The sequence below is a fragment of the Mchenga conophoros genome, linkage group LG23, assembly GCF_057382185.1.
Source record: "Mchenga conophoros isolate Kocher_MC1m ecotype Shallow Benthic linkage group LG23, M_conophoros_male_GT1.1, whole genome shotgun sequence".
Classification (NCBI taxonomy): Eukaryota; Metazoa; Chordata; class Actinopteri; order Cichliformes; family Cichlidae; genus Mchenga; species Mchenga conophoros.
In genome coordinates this window covers 36,551,016-36,575,197 of record NC_140547.1, presented here as the reverse complement: position 1 = coordinate 36,575,197, position 24,182 = coordinate 36,551,016, and positions in this window count along the sequence as shown.

Below are 24,182 nucleotides of genomic sequence, written 5' to 3'. Positions count from 1 at the left end.
AAACTGAAGGCACACTGAACCAGCGTGGCCACCACAGTATCCTGTAGTGACATACCATCCCGTCTTGTTTGCGTTTAGTTGGACCAGACAATGACCCCAAACACACCTCCAAGCTGTGTAAGGGCTATTTGACCTTGAAACAGGAAAAAAAAGAAAAGAATTTGAAGCAGAAAAAGATTTAAACTGTTAAAAATTTCTATGAAAACGATTTATATTTCAAATTAAATAATTAGAATTTCAGTTTCAAATCACTTTCAGATGAATGAAACTTTTGACCCTGATTTAGCTGTATACAACACCGTAAACATAGTGGAGGTGTCCAGTTAAATGGTAAATGGACTAAATCTTATAGAGTGCTTTTCAATGCTCCCGAAGCACTGAAAGCACTTTATACAACATATCTCATTCATCCATTCATACAAGCACTTTTCTCTATATTTTTTCTACATAAGTGCTTTCTAGCTAACATTTACGCACATCCATATTCCGATAGATGCATCTGAGAGCAAATTGCCCAAGGATATCTGGGCTACAGGCTGGAGCAGCCAGGGATCGAACCACCGACCTTCTGATCAGTAGATGACCACCAGTACCTACAATGAACATTGCTTTGATGCTCTTTATTTGGAAATTTTCACGTAATTGGCATGGTGATGTAGTTGCTAAACAACTGCCTTACACGTGAAATGCCATTTGTTTGATTCTGAAAGCAGATGCAAACACAGTCTCCGGGGATCATAGGACGTTTTGTTAGCTCTGGTTCTGAGCTAACAAAACGATCCTTAAGTAAAAGGATTATGCTATTAGTATACAACTGTACAAAATCAAACATGTAGCTCTATTGCTATGGCGATCACTTGGCAAATACAAGAGATACCTGAAAAACATCTTAATTTGGGAATCCATGGGGATATTTGAGCAAGCCTCGAGTGGCCATTTCAGGAACTGCAGTTTTTGGCACTTCAAACACAAATGTTTGCTAATGTCGAGTAGTGTGGATAGCAAAACAAAAGCATGACCTACAAATGTCTGAAGCATCGTTTTAGTTTTTTCTTTCTGTTCCATCATAATGGATATAAAACAACAACGCATTAATCTCTATGTAGTTTTGCACGCACACATGGCAACTCAGCCAACAGCCTCAATCAGTCAACTGTATTCTTGCAGCCTGGCACAGAAACACACATGCTGTCCCCACCTGGGTTAGAATACAATAAGACGCAAGTGGTTTTTAAGAAAAATAAATGAATGCTCTGAAGTAAATGTCTCTCTGAAAGTGAATGTAACCTTTACCAGGTGCTGCAAATCTTAGAAAAAAAATCTGTTGATGCATCTCGGTAGAAAGTGGTAAATCTGAGTGACAAATAGAGTTTTATAATACAAAATGTAGCCTGGGGATTGGGAAAGAAAGGGACAAAACAGGAAATAGTGAAGAAGAGGGAGAGAAAAAAAAGGAAAAGGGAATGAAATGTAAACATGAAAAGAAGGTCAAGGGGCTTTTAAGTAAATAAAGTGAGCCAATGTGAATCAAGCAAACAACAAAACTCTATAAAAAACAGTTCTTTCTTTGTGTCTCCTAAGGCTATGGCGACCCAGTGCAGGCTGATGTCATGTTTGGTGCAGTATACAGATGTCCCCTTGCTGAAGACATGCTGAAGTAGATGCAGATCAGGAAGCAGCTGTGTCTCAGGCCACTGACTAGACAATAGCATTAAGAGAAGCCGAGGGAGATCATTCTGTCCCATGATGGTCTGACTGTGTGCATTTATTCTGTTTATCTTTCGCCAGCAGGAGTTTATTTTGAGGACTGCTTATGCGATAAGGTGGGGGAAAAAACACCGTGACAAAAGCCCAAAGAAAGAAAATGCAAAGAAAATGAGTTATTGTCCTGTTGCAGTATATTTGCTTGTGGACCTATTGCCTATTTCATAGCTTGTGCCCTTGGCCTTTCGTCTATGAAAGTTTCGATTAATATGTGAAACTGCTTCTGAAAAAGTCACTTTACCTTTAGTTGCCAAGCAACCGTCAATCTCTAGGGGTGAAAAAAAGAAGCCTGCAGAGAGGTACCAAAAACTGCAGTTCCTCGAGTGGCCACCAGAGGCTGGTTCCAAAAGGGAGTAGGCTAAATGTCATGCTCAACTCAACAGCTGCACAGCTACAGGCTGTAAACAAAAGATGGACATGGCCCATTGATTTGCCCAATGGGATACCCCAAGTTGGGAATTATCATTGCATCTTTTTGATTTGCAGCCAAACATTATCACACTGATAAACTGAGGAACACCTATCAACCATACAGTAAAGTAGTGAAGTTATTCTCCTTTTGCCCTAAATGCGTACAATTTAAGAAAAAAATGGATTCCAAAGACAAGGCCTTTTTGTCTGAATGGCAACCAGAGAAGAGCACTTCCATTCTTGCTTTACTTTTTAGACCTGTAAATATAAGAAAAAACCTTTGGGCCTCTATGGATGGTTTCTTTCTTTATAAGTAGGCCAATAGCTGCAGCCAGTAGCTGGTAGCCCTCTAGAACTTCTTCAGGTTGCTAAGTCCATCTATACAGTCTATGCTCCATGAAAAAAAAAAAATCAGTTTTTGCCTCAACTTTGCACTTTTCAAACCCCATCCATCTATTTTCTTCCACTTGTCCACTACAAGGTCGCAGGGGCCTGGTGACAGTCAATCAGACATCGAACACAAAAAGCTAGACAATGATTCATACCTATAGGCTATTTAGAACTACCAGTAACCCTAACCCATGTCTTTGGACTACACACAGAAAACTTCAAACTACACAGACTGGTTCCTGAGCCTGGTTCTGCTGGAAGTTTCTTCCTATTAAAAAGGAGCTTTTCCTTCCCACTGTTGCCAAGTGCTTGGTCATAAGAGGCAGTTGTTGGGGGTATAGTAGGATCTTTATCATATAATATTAACTGTGTTGAGGCTACTGTTGTGATTTAAATATGTGAATAACATAAAATTGAACTGGATTGAAACCCTCAACCTACTTGCTGTGAAGAGACAGTGCTAACCATAAAGCTACCGTGCCACACATTTAGAGTTCTTCCAACTCTAAAATAAGTATTGTGACTCATGCTGCTGCTGATAATAAAACATCACAAGGTACGAAATGTTTTAATTCTGACAGAATTGAGAGCATCATTATCATAATTTCCTGCAGCAGTAAAGGCTTATAAAACAGTTTTTTTTCATTGTGTTTGCTATTTATTCATCACAGAATGCTCTACAGCTCTGATCACATCTGCCATAAAAATGAGGGCATTAGAACAGACACAGTTTACCCTTTTAAAACTAAGTTTTAACCTCAACTCCTTCCCATTCACAGCTTTTCCCTTCATTACAGTGTTGGAAATTCATGTATTTTCAACACGGGCGGCCCCAGTTGGAAACAACGCCTGATCTGTGCAGGATAATACAGGACCATCACATAGACTAGCCAACACTACCCACTGTTCTCTTTGGATGAGAGAGAACGTCACATCAAACTGCATGCAGAAACTGGGCTGTTTAATGCTGCCTGGCTCCCCGACATCCATGCATACATTTGAGATCAAAATCCTTTAAAAACTCATTCACCAGTTATTCTTTTTTTTCTCCAACTGCAACAAAAGTCACTGTGTGAGACAGCAGTAAAACGCTGACAAGTGGAACTTTGCTTCAAGTCTAGTTTTAACTGAATGCGTGCTAAAATGAAGAGGTGACCTTAGTGTTGCAGTTGTGTTTGGCAAGGTAGCCATGTCTTCCAGCTAATGAGGTGACATTAAACTGACAAGAATCAGTGCTCGCTTTGACAGAATTACCTGTAGATCAGCAACAATTGGAACAAAAGAGGCCACAAAGACTTTTCTCTGTTCAGAAGATATTTCTGCAGTCATACTTCCAAAACTATGATGGGATTAGCCCAGAGCTGGTTGCTCAGGCTTTAAAAATCTAACAGCATGCCACATTTCCTTCTCTTTTATTTTCCTTCTTTCTCATAAGCCTGAAGCAAGTAGAGTTTTTAGTGTGAAATGGCACAATTAAAACTCATTCCCAAATGTCCCAAGACCAGAAGTAATAGAAACATGATACATGGGCGGAGCAATTTTATTTCTACAACAATACAAATCAAGCTTCTCTCTTTATGGTAGGCTTACCAGTGTGCAAATCACCTTTATATATCTAATATTTTTTAATATTTTTTAATCATCTGCTAAAAACTTGTATTAACTGACCCAAGGCTTCCCTTGGAGTTCGTGGCACTGCAAAGCTTAAAACCATATTACCCGTGTATCAATTATGGATTTCCATTTAGGATGGAGGCAGAGGCAAATCTGATAAATGAACTTTAAAAACATTTTTCTTTATGTCTAAAAGTGGAAAAGTCTGTTACAACGCAAATGTTGATTACGAAGAAAAAGTCTATTACAAAGACTAAATTCAACCTCATTTGAACTTTTCCTGAAACTGGGTTGCATTTGATTCAAAGGTTTAGTCCAGATTGGGTTGTCGAGAACAAAATGCGAAAGCAAAATGAGCCTCCAGAGGGTCAAAATTACTGTTCGTATGTGCCAGTGTAGCAGGGTGCTGCAGTGGTTGGCACTGCTGTCTCATAGCAGGAAGATTATGGGTGTCATCTAGATGGTTAATTAGGAAGAAGACTTTACTTTCAATTTTGAACCAAATTTAGATGTAATTTCTAGACATCTTTACAACGACCTAAAGAGAAAGGTTTTTCCATTTTCAACCAAATCTCCAAGCACCTAGTAAAGTCATCTTTGTAAGTTTTTATCTGTCTTGGGTGAAACTTGTATGAAAAACATACAAGAGTGAAAACAGATATAAGATCCCTTGAAAAATTATATAAATGAAACTTGTATGTTTTGGATACTTACTAAAACAATACATGAAAGTAATGAGAAAGTGGCCACTTTCATGAGTAAATCATATAAGCCTTATATGACTCACTATATGAAGTAGGCCACATCTTATGCAAGTCTTTCATAAGTTTTTCTATTTCTTTTCCATATGGGTAATGATTTAGCTATAGCTTTCGCTAAAGGTCAAGTACAGTTTAGTGCAAAAGCCACTCTGAATGTGGCCACTTTGTTGGAGCTTCTGGTGAAACCAGCATTTATCCCAGCTAAAATTTTTATTTATGTTCACTGTTAATTATTCACATGTCAAGATAGATTTAAAAATTTTTTTACAGAATTGTCGTCAGAAAGACAGTTTCTGGGAAGCAAAAACCAACCATGCAATCAAACCATGCTCAAACATGATTGGTTAATAGCATTCTGACTTCAGCTGTACTACAAAATAAACCAGAAAACTAGTCCCAACCTAGAGATTCTATATATTCATAGGAAAAATCTGGAAGCAAATATTCATGCCTTGGCTATACATGGACACAGAAAGCTGGAAACCCAACGGTGGTGGGAGTGTGCTTCGGGGGAATCAAGTCAACTTCATTAGAAGAGCTTGGATAGTTGAAACTGATGCCATGAGGCCATAGCCACATTGCGTCTGCTGCTGTCATCACCACTGTGGGACTCACCACAATAACAAATAAAATGAAGGGGAAGCTTGTTGCAGCGGAAGCTTGTTATCTTCTAACATGTGGTTACAAATTTAACATGGTCCATTTCTGCCCAAACCACAATCATTTCCTAATCCTAATTCAATTCATAATCAGTGCACACAGGCCACAAAATCAAACCTCCTCCTTTAATCATGCTTGACATTAATATACCCTTGTATACATCCATATGGCAAATCTCATATCAGGCACACTGTGTAAGCTGATTTCTCCTGCCTGCTGTCGATGCTTCGTCTGCAAGGTGCTTTGGAACCTGCCTCCACCAAAGCTCCTCTTTTTCATGCTGCGTCTGACTTAATCAATGTCATGTCTGATGTCACTGATGCCTGCTCTGTTCTGTACCTCAAGGGTGGGTCTTGCTTCTGCTCTCTCTGCCTGAGGCTTCCCATGTATGCACATGAAAGGGCAAGGAGGTGTGCTCTTCCTGCCTTAGGCTTTCCACCTATGCCAGAACAGAGGCATACCACCAACTATAAACAGCTGTGGAAGGACTTTTTTTCTTTTTTAACTAAAGCAGTCTTGACTAAAGTAGTTTTGTTGCCTAAACTTAACCAAGCAGTGACTGAAAGTGGCCAAAAAGTGAAAAACATTGTCTTGTTCTTCAGCCTCTTCATGTAGACTTCAAAATAGGGCAATAAAGGACTCTTAACAAGGAGTGAGAATCTGCTAGTGTCAGAGCAAAAAAAACTAATTAACTGGAAAACCAATCATGGTCCAGTATGCAGCTTACAGAAGTGATATGTGGGAGCTTGAAATCAAATGCTCAGACATCTGTTATCCAGCAGTACCAGAGATAAAGTAAAATATTTCCAGAATGGGAATGGGAAAAATGGGAATTTTAAACTAGCCTATTTGACCGTTGAACACCATAAAAGACACTTCTGATTGTTAAAAGCATTTCTGATTCTTTTATTACTCATAAAACTCTCTGTATGGGTGTTTTAATGGCCGGTGACTATAAATATCAACAGTTATATGCATTCTAAAGACAATTTCACACATTGTTCCACCAGCTAGATTGGTAGTTTATTGTTTCTAGAACGGTGCAACAGAACAGAAACTCAAGCAGACACTTCAGGGTTAAGGAGCTTCTAATGCTGGGCTCAGACTCCAGGAGTTTTATTCCCTCTCCCAGCATTCGAGGGGGAGAACTATCTGGTGCAGAACTTTGCTCGGCCCAGATATTCTGCTATTTACAGAACCACTCTTAAACCTTCCAAACTGCTCACAGACTCAATGGGACCGTCCTAACTATATTTAACACGCTTCATATTTAGGATTCAAATTCAGGATGATGATGACTGATTAGGTCAGCACTTTTACAACAGCAATGAGAAAGCCTAGAAGGAGACAGATGTAAACGAGAGGATATCTGAAATGAAAACCCAGAAATATGTAACTGTTCATTACTGTTATGGGATGAAGGAAAGGTAGAACACAACTACAGATACAAAGTTATTGCAAAGATCAGTTAACGAGAGTTAAAGTCTCCTCATGTTTTCCTCACTGTAAACTATTGGCAGCATTACACCAACTTGTTGAGCCAATCTATATTTTTGCTGCACACCAAATCACATGAGCTGGTGTGTGGCATCCTTTAGCAGGATAATTATTATTTAACTGATACAATTACTGATGCTGTTTTGAGTCTCCTTGGAAATAAAGAGAAACTAAGATGAGCAAAGTTGGGTTGTTGACAGTATAGTATCATGGCATTCAATATAAAAAGCAAACTTTCATTGCATTATAATGAAAGCAATGAACAACAAGCCTCCAACCCAGACAATAACCACAACCTAAACATGTAACAACTGTCCCGAACGGTTAGACAGATTGTTGCTCCATCTTTTGCATTTTACGGATTTTTCCCGTTACTGTGTTGCTTCGATTATATTGGCCCGTGAGGTGTGAAGTAATTGGACTTTTGACAATATCAGAAATCTGTCTTCATTTCTTTAAATGAAAGTGCAGCTCTGCTAACAAAAGCGCCTGCTATGTGTGGGCACCTGCAACTGTCGGATGTGGGCCATTCATCAATGATTCATGGCCGCTGCTTCAGGAGCATATGTCATTTCTCTTTTTTTCATCTCCAAAATAAAATAAATAAATAAATATCAAATAAAAAATGGAGAGACATTATTACTCTGGGGAGCAGTCGAGCAGAAACGTGCCTGAAGGTGATGTGTCTCTTCCGGAGAAAACATTATCACCTTGCCACATTTCTATCACAGTGAACATGAAGCTCCATTAAAACATATTAGTCATGCACTTGTGTGTATTTGTTTATGTGTGTTTAATGCGTGTAATAGTTTAGGAAAACATTCCTAAGTTAATTTCGGAGTTAATTATCTAGTATTGGCACTCGGTGGAGAGATATCTGACTTTGGAGAATGATATTATTATTTCTGGCACCGAGGGAGTGATGCATCATTTCCCACTACAACAGATGAAACAGCAAATGGGAAGATTATGAATTCAATCTGGAGGCAGAACAAACACACACATACATGCACTCACGGGCTCATTGTGCATCTTATTCCCAGTGTCTCAGACCAAACTTGATGTTATGAGATGTACTCATGAGCAACTACTCCATCAGCCGGAGTGCAGACATGTTTTTTGTCACTTCCAGACAGTGGACACACACACACGTATCTGTGCATTTGGTTTACTCCACATCTAACAACAGAGAGTCAAACAAAGGAGCACTCAATAAAACCTTGCATGTCAGACGGTGATATTAAAATATTCAGCTTGTGTTAAGTCAAGCCTGTTTAGTGTGAATGAGTCCCTTAGTCAAGCTCTTAAAGTCAATACTGGCTAGGGCTGCTACGCTAAGAGAGACAGACAAAAAGGAAGGAAAAACACTTTCAGCTCAAACAAGCAAAATTGCCACAAAGAGCCTCTGTGCCATGTTCATAAAACCATAAACGCATTCATTAAAATAAATAAATAAACGGAGGTAAAACAGAGACAGCCTGATGTCAGCGTTTCTTTGAAACTCATGAGCAGAAATGTGCCCTGGATTCCAATGAGGGAGGTTTCACAGCTCAGAGGGAAAGTTTAGCTGCGGGGAGGAACGCACCCGGCTCACTCTGTTCGGGTGGAAGAGCTCAAGACACAAGAACACCGCAGGGCGGAGAGCATCAACACTCATGAGCCCCACTTCCTTAAAGGTTTCTCTCCACCTACTGTCAAATGGATACCGGTAGACATCAAAGCTGGAGGGAAACACCACGCCCCCCACTTCATTTAAAGCATGGACACTTCACACCTGACAAACTCTATCTTCTCTAGTTATTTCAGCCCGTCTCTCCTGGTTTGATATTATCAGTGTCAAGCAGAGTGCCCCCTCCTCCCCCCAGCCCTGTGATTACATCACATACTGTATGTAAAAAATAGCACACACCCCTTCAGAGCGTGAAAACTGAAGCCTTAAACATGCATACTTTTTAATGTCCTGTTTTCTCCTGTTGGTTTGTTGTTTAGACGTCTATGGGAAAGAGGCCATCAGCTCCCTAGACTCATACCCACTCTTTATATTTTTGTGATTTTAAGTTTAAGGGCTCAGTTGCTAGTGTGACATATTATTAAATATAAGATGATGTTTAATTTGGAAATTGTGAGCATGTAGCGAGTCTTTGTTTTAGAAAGAGACCTGCTACGTACTTCTCTGGTTTCAAAAAGCTAAGATGGCAATGCTGAAAATGCTTTAAGTTCAGTCAATTGCTGGCCACCAACTGATAGGTAGATGAGTATGTATGATTTCAGCTGTCCAAGATTTTCTTTGGATGACTAAAAACCTGCAGATATAGATGAGAGATGAGATAGCCTTTATTTGTCAGTTGCAGTTGCCCACAACTGAGATGACAGACCTTGCCGACTGTACATACAATACACAAACATCACATTGGGGAGACAGGTCAGGCTAGGTAGCAAAGGAACAAAACAGTGAAATGTGTAACACAAAAGGATAATCCAGGAATGCACTTATTACATCACACCATAACACAATAAAACGCAAGCAACATAGGAGAATATTCCAGTGTGTACAGCTGGATCTGGGACCACTGCAATCTTTGATCGTGCCTCCAGCTGATCCGCTGTCCACATCGGATCTGAGGTAAGCATCGGAGGAGGCGTTGGATTTGGGGAAGGGATGGGGATGGTAAGGGCATATTAGTATCAGTGTGCATGTGTGCGTGTGTGTATCCCGTGTTCAGCTGAGAGAAAGTGTCACCACGCCCGGTTAAGCGAAGGTCAACAGTCTCCAGTGGACCCATGTGGCCTTGAAGGGGGGACAAAGAGTTCTGACAACAGTCCTGTTATCATGAAAGAATTTTCGTTGTTCCAGTCAGCTTCGACCTTGGCAGGACTTCAGCTGGCACCAGTGGGATAGCTGCATGAGTGAAGATAATGAATGTTTGGGTTTAGTGCGAACAACTGCATCCAATTTTGACAGTTGGTCTAATGTTCGTCACTGGTCACCAATTCTCTCAATCCTCATTCTTCTTCTCCAAGATCTTATCCATATTGCAGAGCCATGAGCGTCTCCAAGATTGTATCCATATTGCGTTCAATAAACAAAGTCTGAGTACTCACAACCCTGCACATCATCTATCATGTCGGCCAGCCTTGTGGGATTTTGAACAGCTGTAGCTGCCTCTTGTTCTTCAATAAGCCAGGTCTGAGCCAGCTCCAATCAGCCAGAACTCTGTTATCATGTTTCCGAATTGGTAGATGTCGTTCAATGTCCTCCATCGAGAGTGTCGCCAGACACAAGACGTAACCGACCATCGAGTAGCCGGCAGCAAGTGTCTCAGCAGGACAATCGGGCTCTCCCAAGCCCAGGAGGGTGTCAATTTCGTAGGTAGATATAGGTTATTGTGTGCTTTTAAAAAAAAAAAATTATTTAATTAAATCCAACTCCAATTAAATTTTCTTTTTTTTTTTTCTTTCTTTTTTTTTTCTTCCTTTTATTGTTTATTTTATTTTCACTTACTGAATACGGGACAGACTTGACTGGGGGAAAGAAGGGGAGAAAGAAAGAGGGAAAGAGAAACAGCTGAGAAGAGGGACGGGGGAGAAGGGCAAAAAACAAAAACCAACAGAATGAGCAGGAAAAAAAAAAGAAATAAAAAATGCATATATCAATCACCTGGATCACCTGCTGAGAAAGAAAAAAGAAAACAAGCAGAAGAGAACAAGAGTAATAGAATAAACAGCATCACAATGATATATGGGAATATGACAGTAAATACTAAATATTAAACATTATTGTGCAGCACATAAGATCAACAGAACACAGTGTGCTTTGAGGTAGGAGCCAAAAAGGGTGTAGTTTGTGGGTGTGATCACCCATGTGTACACCTGTGAGCATGGACGCGCTTGTTTTTTTAAAAGGTTCCTTCATGTAATGATCTGCTAGAGGGTGTGGGGGGGCCACAGCCCCATCCTCCAGGACATGAAGCAGGTATGGAGGAGATCAAAACTCCAGACATCCAGAGGCCCCCAGAACACAAGAGACCATGGAAGACCAACAGAGGGGCAGCCGCGCCACTGTCCCAGAAAGAGCTGAGGAGAGCCCCAGATGAGGGGTCACTCAGCAGCCGCGGAGCAGAAGCCAGGGGGAGTTGCAGTGACGCGCCCGTGAGCTCCGCCGGCAGCCAGCCGTGCCTGAGTGACTGAGCCCCAGGCCGAGAGGCCGGGGGCACCCCACCTCCGAAGTGGCCCGAGCGAGCCCCAGGCTGCAGGCCCCGATAAGCGGCCGCCAAGGAGTGAGCCGGTGTGTACCTGGACGCCCATCCCCGGACACAAAGAACCACCAACGCACCGATGTCTGAGGGAGTCCGCCACTGGCAGGGGAAGTGGTGGTAGGGGGAGATAGGCCTCCAAACCTTGGAGGGCCTAAGATGTCCCCAGAGAGGTGGCGCCTGACACCCAACCTGACATATAGACACAGAAATACAGGCACACACATATACAAACATCCATTCCCACCCTCATGCTCTCATATGCACTTACTCCACACTCAACCAACGTGGAGACAGACATAAAGAGACGCTGTACACACGATCACACTCCCCAAGCGTACTCTACAAACCGGGTCTAGGTACCCTTGCCCCTGGAGGGGGGAACTGCACCCAGACCCAGGTGGTGTTACCCTTTTCCCTGCGGTGGGGGGAGGCAGACCGCCCCGACTCCGCAGCAGCAGGGAGGCCCCACACTCCAGACCGCAGTCGGATGGCCAACTACTCCTAGCACCCCCACTCCAGCAGGTCGCAGAGAATGGGGGTGAGAGAAGACTCCAAACCTCCCTCCACCCGCTCATTGTAGTGTTGATGCATGTGTGTTCTAAGGTGCATTTAAAACCCAGGAGGGCATGGAGCTACCTGCCAGAGAGCAGCAGGTAAGCGCATGGTCCCTCCTGCTAGCCCTCACTGTCTACGTGTATTTAACCTTGAGAGGTGGGCAACGACGCCAGGGGTGGGGTGTACACCCTGATGGTCTTTTGGATTCCGTGTATCGTGCCCACCCCCAAGATCCTATATGTATGTGTAATGAGAGTGTGAGTAATGTGAATGTCTAAGTTGTGGGATAAAATTGAGGCAGAGGCAGCCAGAAGGGGACGGGGGGGGGGGGGGGGGGGTAGCCTCCTCTGCACCCTGGTGACATACCCCTACTCCAAGGTCCTGCATGTGTGGGTGGTTGTGGTGGAGCGGGAAGAGGGAGGCAGCTGGAGATGGGGAGGGAAGGAAGGGAGGGGCAAGTGATCCCTCCCTGGGGCCAGCTCCCCCGCTGACCCCAGTAGGCACCCCCATACTCCGCGACCCGCCAGGGAAAGGGGGCCCAGGCCCATCCAGACCGGGGCCCAGTGCAGCAGCGCCTCCCGGCCCCACAGAGCCCGGGACAGTCCACCCAACCCCACCACAGAGCAAACTGCACCCACCGCACCATCCACTTCAATTTTCAATATATAGCACCAAATCACAACAACATTTGCCTTAAGGCCCTTAATATTGAGAGGTAAAGACCCTACAATAATACAGAAAAATCTCCTAAGAGCGAGGAGTTTGGCGACAGAGGGAATGAAAAACTCCCTTTTAACAGGAAGAAACTGCCGGGCACAGGGATGTATATATTGTGTCTTAAATTTATTATTATTATTATTATTATTATTATTATTATTATTAAGAAGAAGAAGAATAGTTATTATTATTATTAGTTATAGTTCTTTTCCTAGTTTAATGCTGAGATGTACACAAGAGATCCACTGTGCAAATGGCAAACAAATCCAATAAGCTTGGACAGAGAAACCCCCGGAAGAAAAGGAAAACAGACATATACAGTAAGAGCTAATGGTTTCTAATGGTCTGCGCTTATCCAACTTAATGTGTCTCTCAAGCTATTTATAGCATACCCATGCACTCTTTCCTAAAACACATCAGTGGCCACACTTTCAACATGTAAATTAATCAGAACGTTTTTTTGTATAGTATTTTTTTTCTCTCTTATTTTCTTTTCTAAATGTACCTGCATATTATTCACATGTTGAAATAAATTACCAAAATTACCAATCAAATCACCTTGAAAAATACAGCCTAAAGTTTGCAGTATTTTTTCTCCAGAAGAGCTAAGTAATATAAAAGCTGCAGTGGGGAAAAACTAGTTAACCAGAGTGATGAGAAATGTTGCTATACTACATTTTGCAAAGCTTTCTTTTTAATTTTTTGTTTTATGTGATTTTGACATTTACTGTGTTATTTGAAATTAATTCTGCTCCTTAAAAGCTCGCGCTAACAACATTTTAAATAGCTACATTTAAATTTGAATTTATTATATACACTTAAAGGAATGAAATAAAAACTGAACCCTAGTATAAACTGTCTTGTTTCTACTGGAAAGGAGCCAGATGCAGCATATATTCTGAGTCACAACTGATGTCCACATCCCCAGCAAGACTTCATGATCACAAAGAACACCCAAAGTGGCTCTTTATCAGTCTTTGACTATCACATATCATATTTATTTATTTCAATACTGTATATCAATGGAAGAAAGAGCCTGTTTCCAGAACAGAAAGCTATTATATACCTTTAATTACTTTGCTTTATTGTAATTCTGCTCTGCTGGAGGCTAATTTGCTGCAAAGCAGAGATGTGGCATAGATTAGAGAGCACAATAAACATGCCCCTTGAATTAATTAACTTATTAAGTTGTTGTTAACAACAGCCGTGACTAGTGTTGGCTAATTGTGGCAATAAAAAGTTATTTGGAACATTATAACTAATAAAAGTAAAACATAAAAGTATGACACACCTTTGCAGTTAGGTTCAAGGTTCAAGGTTCTTTATTTGTCACATGCATAGTTATACAAGTATAACACACAGTGAAATGTAGCCTGACACGCTCCTCGACATGTGCAAAAAAATTGGGGGGGGGGGGAGGTAGAGGAAAAACATTATATATATATATATGTATATATATATATGTAGTATATACATTGGGTGAATGTGCAGTAGTAGCAGCAAGCAGGTGAATTCTGTACATTAATATGAATAGACATCTGACTATTTTACAGGTTGAACATGACTGGATGTAGAGGAGACATGCAGTCTCCTCTACAATTACATTGTATTTTGTATATATACATATCCATCCATTCGCTTCCGCTTATCCTTTTCAGGGTCGCGGGGGGCGCTGGAGCCTATCCCAGCTGTCATAGGGCGAAAGGCGGGGTACACCCTGGACAGGTCGCCAGTCTGTCGCAGGGCTAACACACAGGGACAGACAACCATTCACACTGACATTCACACCTAGTGACAATTTGGATTAATCAATTAACCTATCCCCACAAGCTGCATGTCTTTGGACGGTGGGAGGAAGCCGGAGTACCCGGAGAGAACCCACGCAAACACGGGGAGAACATGCAAACTCCACACAGAAATTTAACTAATAACCTCTGCAATTTTAGATAAACCGCAAATACCGTCTGCAATTTTTGGGGTAGGAAAACGTGTCTTGGAATGGTGAAATACCCCTGAGTGGAGGTTTGAAAGTAGCCAGTCAGAGAGAATTTTTCATCTCTCCTCTATCTCTGGCACATGCAGGCCTGTATCATAACCAGTTTATTGAGTGTAGCTATAGTGTTTCACCGAGTGTTCTTGTGCTTTTTGTTTTGTTCTTATTTAGGGTTCAAATGATAAAAATAAGCATTATAGGCATTTTTTGACAATAGCCATCGTTTTTTCATAATTTGCCCATTCTCTAGGAACGTAACCCCTGTGGATTTTGGGGGTCAACTGTATAAATAAACATTATGTGTTAAACAAGTCTTGCACTAGTGATTGAGTTCATAAACACATCAGGAAAAGGTCAGAAAAAGGTTCATTGAGGTCATAGAATAAGGACTCATTCACACAGCCGTAGAGACTGGTTGGTGATCTAGGGCAAAATGTTATTCTCCAACTGGTTATGAGTGGTTGCTGGCAGTTGCTGTGAAATTGACTGTTAAAGCCCCATTCCAAGAGGCCTGTTGGCGAAAAGCATAACTTTTGCTTTGAAGGTAAACATACTCTTTTTCGGCTTGTGTCACATATAAACAGTTTAACTACTGCTTGTTGAGGAGTGTAGGTATACAGACATCTTCATACAAACTAATGGGGACCACTGTAACATGCTATTAAAGCAGTTGATATGAGTTTTTTTTGTGCAGCACTGTAAACCTCTCTGCAACTATAGCGATAGCCAGCAACTATTTGCCAACCAGTTGCAGAATAAAGACTTTTCATGAGTGGCCAGTGATTGCTAGGTGGTCGTGATAAGTCCCTATAGACCTGCAGCTATTCACAGCAACCACTTGCAACTTTTTGGAGAATACGCAGTTTACTCACAGAGAGATTCTTTCCTATAAACGTCTACAGAATCTGACTTCGTTCAGAGTTGCCCCCTGCTGGTCATTAGAAAAAAATGCGGGTTTAAGGCACTTCTACAAGTGTGTCTTGTATGTGCTACACATCAGGAAAATGTACAGCACATAAAACAAAGAAACTAAATAACACATTTCTTGAATATCAGAAACAATGCTGACATTATAGCAAAAAAAGTAATAAAGTACAGTAACACATTAGGAAGAAACAGTAGTCAGACATCAGAACAAATGTTGCTATATTCAACTGTCAAATGCAATGACATTCAAAAGGTTTATAATTTAATTGAACATCATGACAAACTCAATGTGTGTTCGAGTTAGGGCATTAAGACCAAGATATACACCAGCTTTTATGCAACTGAAGAAAGTTCCTCACTCATAAGTAACATGTCTTTAGTTTGTATGTATGACTGAGTAAATGGCAGCATGCACCTGGACGATAAATATAGTGCACAGAGCAACAAAAGAAATAAATAACATTTAAAAAAGAAACGAGCATTTGGTAATTTCCACCAAGACCTATCTTCCCCATTTCCCTCATCTTTCCTCCCCTTCATCCTTTACCTGTGATTACCATACCAAAGAAATCCCTTTTCTCAGCTCTGTCCACATCGAGTCACATCTCCTTGTTATTAAAATGAAGACTCCCTCTGCAGCAGTCACCATATATGAGACTAAAGACTACTGTTTCTGATCATCGAGCTGGGAGGCTGCATTTTTTCTTTTTTAAAAGGAGGTTATTATATAAAAAATGTCTTTTGCCTGCATGTTGTTCGTCCTCTCTTTAGACTTTGAATTTAAAGAAATCCACCTGGGAGATCAGCAATGCCCACCATTGCCTTTGATTGTCTGTACATGCTCGCATGTGTGTGAGCGTCTGGGTGCATGTGTGTCTGTGCACGAGTGGGCGAGTGTGTGCATCTTTTTAAGATTTGTGTCTCCGCGTCTGTGTGCGCGCTTCTGTTGTTCGGTGGGTGGTGTTAGCATGCGCTAACATGTGCATTCGAGCTTTTGTGTGTGCGTGAATGCGTGCGTGTGGGTGGGATGATCTTTGTTGCAGACCGGGTTTCTAGCGGAACTGGAAAGAATAAATCAAGCAATTCAAAAAAAAAGAAGAAAAAAAAAGGTGCCAAACAATTGAAGTGAAAAGGCTTTTCCTCGATTTTTTTTTTCAGCAGGAAGTTTCAAAAGCGCACAACCAGCTCATCTTGAAATAATGTACTTCCTTTTGTGGGAATATAAAGCCACTGGACCATCGCCTTTCATTTAGCACACTAATTAAGACTTCTCAGAAAGAGCACCTCCAACAACTGTGCTGTTATGACAGTAGTTCCTCGATAGCTCTTAAAGTGAAAGAAGCTCCCCTAGGCCAGCAAACTTACTTTAAAAAAAAAAAAGAGAGATAAGGTATATGCACTTGATCTCTGAGGTGTCTCTTTCCTTGTAGGACAATCTGGTTGACATTTCCAAACACACGTAATGCAATTTGGAATAACATAAAGCCCCATTTAGACTGGATTAGTTTTTCCTGAGAAAGTGCTGTAATTTAATTTGTTTGCATTATGGCTGTCAATCTACGAGGCCATTCATTATACATAAAGTTTAAAGTTTGAAATTAAAACCTTTTACTTTACTCAGTTTTGTGTGGGGGGCTTGTGTATGTTACTCCTCCCCTGACGCCTAGCAGAGGGGGTCGTAACAATGCTGGCTCTGATTTTCCTCGCATTATTGCTAGAAGCAGAGATGTTTTATTTTATTTACACAAGTTGCCAAAAGGCATGAAGCACCGTTACATCAGAGCTGATCCAGAAGAGATGTTTCACTTCAACCCTATCGGGCAGTGCAGCAGGGGGCACTTGTCCCAGATGACTTTTTTATATAAAAAGCTTTGATAGAAGCTGAGTCACTAGAAAAGGTCAAAGAGATCTAAACACATAGTTAAAAGTATTTATTAACAAGAACTGACGAACAGAAAGGTAGCTCATTCTTACTTGGCAGGTTTGGTAACACAGTGGGCAAACAGGCAAGAAACAAAAAAGTTTCAAAGTCCAAGTCCAATTTACTGCAAGCACAGAGGATCCGACAGAGCTGCAAGCAGCAGGTAATCACACTGGAGAGTTCCTGGAGATGGAGAAAAGACAAGGTGAGCATGAAAATAAGACATGAGGGTTAAGGTGAGCCTGAAAGATCTGGCGAGGGTGGAGAAGAAATGCTGGTCCTAAATACTGCAGGCATTATGAGAAGGTGGGAGACAGATGCATAATCAGCCCTACCGCAACAGCTGAGAGGCATGCATTGCAAGATCCCCGCCTGTCATGGAAACCTGCATCAGAGTATGTATAGAAGAAAGCAGTAGAGGGCACAACAGAGATTGGGGAAAAGCATGGGGAGGGCCCGGATTTGCTGTTATTTATTTAAATTTGAACAAATATAGATGCTAGCACTTGGGTAATGTACACTGATCCCAACAAATGATATATTACAATAGAAGGTGTTTTGATATCATATAATAGTATTAAAAATCTAACATTCTGCTCTTTATGAGATGATATATTTTCTAGTAGTATTAGTGGCACCTGCTAGCGGGCTACAAATTCTACTATTAATGCCGCTTTTGGAAATTGCTAGTGCTAACAGGTGCTGTTACTAAGAATCATCTGTTGTTCATTCTTTGCTTATTATTTAAAGACTATTGAGGTGAAGGATATGATACTAGATGTCTGAGTTTGTAAGTATTTAGACACATTTTTTGACACAGTAGTCAAAACTGGATGCTCCTCAGCACTCCTTTCAAGCCTTCCCATTAGTTATCTGTTTCAAACTACAAATATTTAAATCACATATGGCCAAACTGTTGATTGTTATGACAGGTATTTATATCAGAATCAGAATCAGAAAGGGGTTTATTGCCAAATGTTGAGCAGGTTTACAACATTAGGAAATTGCTGCGGTGCTTCAGTGCAAACATAGTGTCATAAATAGCACTTAAATAGACATGAAAAAATAAAAGTAGGGATAAGAATTAAAAGTGCTACGTAGAAAGATATGTGCATGAGCTATACATGAGATATATACATGAGAATAAGAATTAAGAGTGCTACGTTGAAAGATATATACATGAGTGCAGGTGGTGATCAGTGCCAATCATGGAATGATGCAGTGAACACAGCGTAGGGTCATGTGTTAGTAGCGGGAACAGTCATATGGTTATTGTTCATGTGTCCAACAGCAGAGGGGAAGAAACTGTTCTTATGGCGAGAGGTTCTGGTGCGAATGGACCGGAGCCTCCTGCCTGAGGGGAGCAGGTCAAACAGACTGTGTCCAGGGTGAGAAGGGTCAGCTGAGATCCGAGCTGCACGCCGCAATGTCCTGGAGGTGTACAGGTCCTGCAAAGATGGGAGTCTGCAGCCAATCACCTTCTCAGCAGAGCGCACAACACGCTGCAGTCTCTGTTTGTCCCTGATAGTGGCTCCAGCGTACCACACGGTGATGGAGGAGGTGAGGATGGACTCGATGATTGCAGTGTAGAACTGCATCATCGTCCGTGTTGGCAGGTTGAATTTCTTCAGCTGCCTCAGGAAGTACATCCTCTGCTGGGCTTTCTTAATGACGGAGGTGATGGTGGGCTCCCACTTCAGGTCCTGGGTGATGGTGGTGCCCAGGAAGCGGAATGAGTCCACAGAGGTGATGGGGGTGTCAGTCAGGATGATGGGGGGGAGTGGGGCTGTGTGCTTCCTGAAGTCCACAATAATCTCCACTGTCTTCTGGGCATTCAGCACCAGGTTGTTGTGGCTGCACCAGGACACCAGACGTTCAACCTCCCTCCTGTAGGCAGACTCATCCCCGTCCAAGATGAGTCCAATAACGGTGGTGTCATCTGCAAACTTGATTAGCTTGACAGACTGGTGGGTGGAGGTGCAGCAGTTGGTGTACAGGGAGAAGAGCAGAGGAGAAAGAACACAGCCCTGAGGGGAGCCGGTGCTGATGGTCCGGGAGTCCGAGACATTCTTTCCCAGCCTCACATGCTGCTTCCTGTCCGTCAGGAAGTCAGTGATCCACCGGCAGATGGGGTCAGGCACATTCATCTGGGAAAGCTTGTCTCGGAGATGGTCTGGAAGGATGGTGTTGAAGGCAGAGCTGAAGTCCACAAACAGGATCCTGGCGTAGGTTCCTGGGGAGTCCAGATGCTGCAGGATGAAGTGTAGGGCCATGTTGATGGCGTCGTCTACAGACCTGTTGGCTCTATATGCAAACTGCAGGGGGTCCAGGAGGGGGGCCGTGAGGGTCCTGAGATGGGAGAGAACTAGGCGCTCAAAAGACTTCATGACCACAGATGTCAGAGCCACGGGTCTGTAGTCATTTAGTCCAGTGATCCTAGGTTTCTTGGGGACAGGGATTATGGTGGAGGACTTGAAGCAGGCAGGCACATGACATGCCTGCAGTGAGGAGTTGAAAATGCCAGAAAACACTGGGGCCAGCTCGTTTGCACAGTGTCTGAGGGTGGCAGGAGACACGCCGTCTGGGCCGGGAGCTTTCCGAGCATTCAGGTTCTTAAACTGCTTCCTCACATCTGCTTCATGAATATGAAGAGTTGTGGTGGGAGGAGGTGGTGTGAAATCCTCTTTTGTGTGGGGTGAGGAGGGGGGTGTTGTATGTGAACAGTTTGAAGGTGGTGATGGCTCTATGGAGGGGGGAGAGGTGGGGGAATTAGTGTCCAAAGTGCCTCTATTGTTGGGGCCGTTGGAGGTGTGAAGGCTGCCTGATGGCTCGTCAAAACGGCAGTAGAAGTCGTTAAGGGTGTTGGCTAAGAGCAAGTCATCAGTGGAGTGGGGGGTTTTAGGCTTGTAGTTTGTGATATTCCTAAAACCTTTCCACACAGAGGCCGAGTCATTCTCTGAGATCTGCTGCTGCATCTTCTCAGAGTGCTGATGTTTAGCAATGTCCACTTCTTTAGTGAACCTGTACTTGGCCTCTCTGTAGCAGTCCCTGTCTCCGCTTCTGAACGCCTTTCTCTTTTCCAGCCACAGCTTTTTGAGTTTAGGAGTAAACCAGGGTTTGTCATTGTTATAACTCACCCTGGTGCGTGATGGCACAATGCTGTCCTCACAGAAGTGGATATAGGAGGTGACAGTGTCCGTAAACTCGTCCAAGCTGTTAGAAGCAGCCTTCAATGTGTCCCAGTCTGTGGTCTCCAAACACGTGCGAAGCTCCTCCACAGCCTCGTTGCTCCACAGTTTTTTAGTCCTCACGACAGGTTTGGAGAGCTTCAGCCTCTGTCTGTACGCGGGGATTAGGTGGATCATGACGTGGTCAGAAAGTCCGAGTGAAGCGCGGGGCACCGCGCGATAGGCCCCGCTGATCGTGCTGTAACAGTGGTCCAATGTCCTCTCCTCTCTGGTTGGGCATTTAATATACTGCTTATATTTCGGAAGCTCATGGCTCAGATTGGCTTTGTTAAAGTCCCCAAGAGCAATGATGAGAGAGTCCGGGAATGTCCGCTCCGTGTGGAGAATCTGCTCCGCGAGTGCGCACTGAGCTGCCTGCGCATCTGCGTCTGGCGGGATGTAAACAGCGGCCAGGATGAATGAAGCAAACTCCCGCGGAGAATAAAACGGTTTGCAGTGGATAAAAAGATATTCCAGAGAGGAAGAGCAGTGCTGAGCAATCACTGTCACATCTGTGCACCAGCCACTATTGATGTAGAAGCAGAGACCTCCACCTTTGGACTTACCGGAGAGAGCGGCCTGCCGGTCCGCGCGCAGCAGATGGAAGCCCTCCAGCTTGAGCGCGCAGTCTGGGATGTTCTCACTGAGCCACGACTCCGTAAAACATAAGACACAGGAGGAGGCAAAGTCTCTGTTCATGCTTCTCATCAGGGCCAGTTCGTCTATCTTATTCCCGAGTGAGCGTACATTGGAAAGGAAGATCCCAGGAAGAGCAGTTCGCAGTCCGCGTCTCCTCAAACGCACGAGTGCGCCGGCTCGCTTCCCTCTCTTTCGGCGTCTCGCTTTCCTGATCAGAGTCAGAAGTAAATCTGGCGCAGATGCGACAAATATTGGAAATAAATCCACAGGCGTTGTAGTCCTGTAGTTAAGGAGCTCTTCTCTGGTGTACGAGTATCCAGAGGAGTGCCCAGACACAGAAGAAATGCACAAAAACAAAACAAAAGTATGAACTGAAGTGTCTAACATTTTTCTCTGCCAGAGCTCCACTTGGATGTTTGCATAAATCTTGCAGAGAATCCCTTTTAGCTCCACTTCTACAGAATTAAAGCACAGAAAAGAACAGCTAGTACGCATTTAACACATGGATGTCTTAATAACTTAACTTTAAGTACCCAGATAATGTTGACCAGTCCTTTGTTAGTTTAGGATTACTTGTTAGCCTTCCAGATGTTAGCATGTATTACATTGGAAGTGATGTAGTACATTTTCACTGTGAGTCAAACCTGTGGAACTAACCTGGTACACAGAGGTTTCTGGAATAATGTACAGTATTTTTTGTAGTTTTGCATCTGTACACTTACATACTGGGCTTTAAATCTCACAACCAAGATTTCATTGAAATGCAGATTTCCAGCTTCAGCTTTGTCTGTGAAGGTTCTCAGTCATCCAGGTCATCATAGTCTAAGGAGCGTGGAAAAAAAAAGGGTCTGGGCTTCTTTAAGTTGCTTGAACATTTTTAAATATTATCACAGTTTTTTTCATGCTTGGATGGAAATCCTTTGTAGTTGGTGACTGCCTGAAGTCTAGTAGCCATGGACATTACCACATGCTGTGTTTTCTTCCTTGTGAGGCTTTGAGAGGCCTTCACTGTAGCTGCCTTGAATTGCTGCTTGTTTATGGGTCTTTTTGCCTTCAGTTTTGTCTTCACTTAATGAAAAAGCACGAGCTGATTCTTTCTCTTCCTTATTCCACTTTCTGTCATTCAGGTATAACTTTATCTTGGATTCAACTGTCCAAAAATTGGTGTACATGGTGTGAAGGGGTGACCAACAAAGAAATTTGCAATAATCCCCTTTAATCTAGTCTCATGGTCTTCTAAACCTTTTGGTGTTGTTGACCTGGCCAATCCATTTCTTCTTTTTAGAAATGTACCAGACTATTGATTTGGCTTGGAATCAACGGAAGCTTCACCTTTTAATTTGTCATGGGATAACAAGGGAACAGGTTTCAATGGGCCATGACATTTCTTTTGATTCATTTGTCCAATTATTTTGAACCTTTGAACATTGAGGACTACAAATGGTTGATGACTGTGATTCCTAAACAGTTAATACAAAACATTTTTAAACTACGATTTAAAATTTGGCCAAAAAAAACCAAACAGATAAAGACAACTGGAAGGCAGTAAAATAATGTGTTAAAATAACAGAGTTCCTTGAGAAGCAGTATTTGCTCTGGAATTCTAGCTGCTGTTGTGGATGGGCCTACTGAATTAAACTGCACATGCTCATATTAAAAATTAATATAACAGCACTTAATTTAACAAATGCAACCACAGTGACCTTTTGGGCTTTAGTGCACATAACTCCAATGTGAAAGTCAATAGAGTATTAATTGAAAAGGTTGTCAAAGGGTAGAGGATCCATGATGACTTTGCAGCAAACAGATTCATTTAGAACCTCTCTGACCCTTTCTTACACTGTAACACGTCTGCAGTCATTAATCTCGCCTGTCTCTCTATTCTTTTTCTGGCTGTGCAAGAGCCCTCAAAGTTTTCCATGCTTCTGGAAACTTTCCATCACCTAATTTCAGCAGTAACTTGCACTCCTACTCGATCCCTAAATCAACTCATCAGAATACCTTATATTCTACACCTTCCCAGTGGCCATAGCATTTTGCCCTTTTCCTGCTATGGTGTTTCAGCCTTCTTGTTCTGTTTCTCTTCCACTATTTTGCTGAACTCTGGTCTGTCTTTGGACCTTTCCGACCTTCCTCATGTTTGGCCCTGAGTGAAGCATTTCAATCCAACAATTATTCTCTGGGCCTTTGACAAGCAATCCTAGAATATATATAAAGCTCAGTGCAGTTAATACACATGGACACAAACAAAGGCAGGTTCTGTCAAGTGTTCAGAATAAAAGCTTTCCAGCTTCTTTGTACGCGTCACATTACTTATTACAAATACTCAGTGTTGGGTAAGTTACTTTAAAATAGTAACTTAGTTACATTACTAGTTACTTCTCTCAAAAGTAACTCAGTTACTTCAAGTTACTCGTTACTTTCAAAGTAACTAGTTACTAGGGAAAGTAACTTTGGTTTTACTCAGAATTCTCTTGTTAATGTGTTTCTTCCATAACTTTGCCAGTCTTCTAGCTTGCTTACTTGCCACAAGTGCACTGTGCCACCCACCAATAGAAAGGAAAACATAATGTGCATATTTCCACAAGAGAAATCCCACGCCTGGACCGTCATTGACTGCTGCCGTGATTCTAGCCTACGTCACAGCGTCATGTGCGCCTTTTACATCCAACACAAAAACTGCAGTCGTGGTGCTTTTGATTGTACTCAGAACTCAGAAATTCTGCCTTCTGAATAGGAAGATGTAGGCAACACCAGACTGCAGATTAGCTGCATACAGAGCTGGACTGGGACAAAAAAATCGTCCCGGGCATTTTGACTAGAGACCAGCCCACCATTATAGGAAAAATC